We start from the raw sequence: 681 nt of genomic DNA on the forward strand, positions 1-681 counted from the left end.
ATTAATCAATCCTCCATCCCTGCCAATCGTTCTCCTATTCCTATTAATCAATCCTCCATCCCTGCCAATCGTTCTCCTGTTCCTATTAATCAATCCTCTATCCCTGCTCCTATCAATCAATCTCCTATTCCCATTCATTAGTTCCTATTAACTTATTCCCTATTTTATTCCAAAACTCCCATTGTCCCACATCGTATTCTCTTCTAAATTCTTTCTTGCTTCTCTATTGTCTTCTCAATCACCCTGTTTTATCTTTTCCTATTATCCATTCTTTCTCCTTCATACATTCCTGTATTTTTTCTTACCCTTGTAGATATTTCCCTGATTTCGTTACATTTTCCTTATTCCTTTGCATATATTTCCTCATTTTTATCATAATTCCTCGCTGCCTTTCTTACCTTTGTTATCAGCCTCTCCTTCGCCTTTTCCCCTAAACAGAGGATCAGCTTGGCAGGTAAGATTTTTTTCTGTCTAGATTTGTATCTTTTTTTTTGTATTAACTATAATTTTTTTTAATAGTGCAATTCTTTACGTGTCATTGTCGTAGTGATTTAAATATTACTGTTAGGTTTGATTTTGACGATTTTATTAAGACAGTGTTTGTGGCGATGGTCTTTATGACATAGGAATTAAGTGATCTTCTTATGGTCGTCGTATTGTGGTATTGTCGTGATCGCTGAT

At 34.9% G+C, this 681-nt stretch overlaps 1 protein-coding gene across 1 annotated transcript in view; it reads left to right on the forward strand.

Annotated features, from left to right (window-relative positions):
- Positions 1–61: 61 nt before the first annotated feature.
- The window catches only part of LOC119582297, a 39,074-nt gene continuing 38,454 nt past the window's right edge, over positions 62–681 (forward strand). The window contains exon 1 of the mRNA XM_037930511.1: positions 62–454. The gene's annotated coding sequence lies outside the window, so the exon portion shown is untranslated. The remainder of the gene's footprint in view (positions 455–681) is intronic.

The sequence above is a fragment of the Penaeus monodon genome, chromosome 15 (genome assembly GCF_015228065.2).
Source record: "Penaeus monodon isolate SGIC_2016 chromosome 15, NSTDA_Pmon_1, whole genome shotgun sequence".
Classification (NCBI taxonomy): Eukaryota; Metazoa; Arthropoda; class Malacostraca; order Decapoda; family Penaeidae; genus Penaeus; species Penaeus monodon.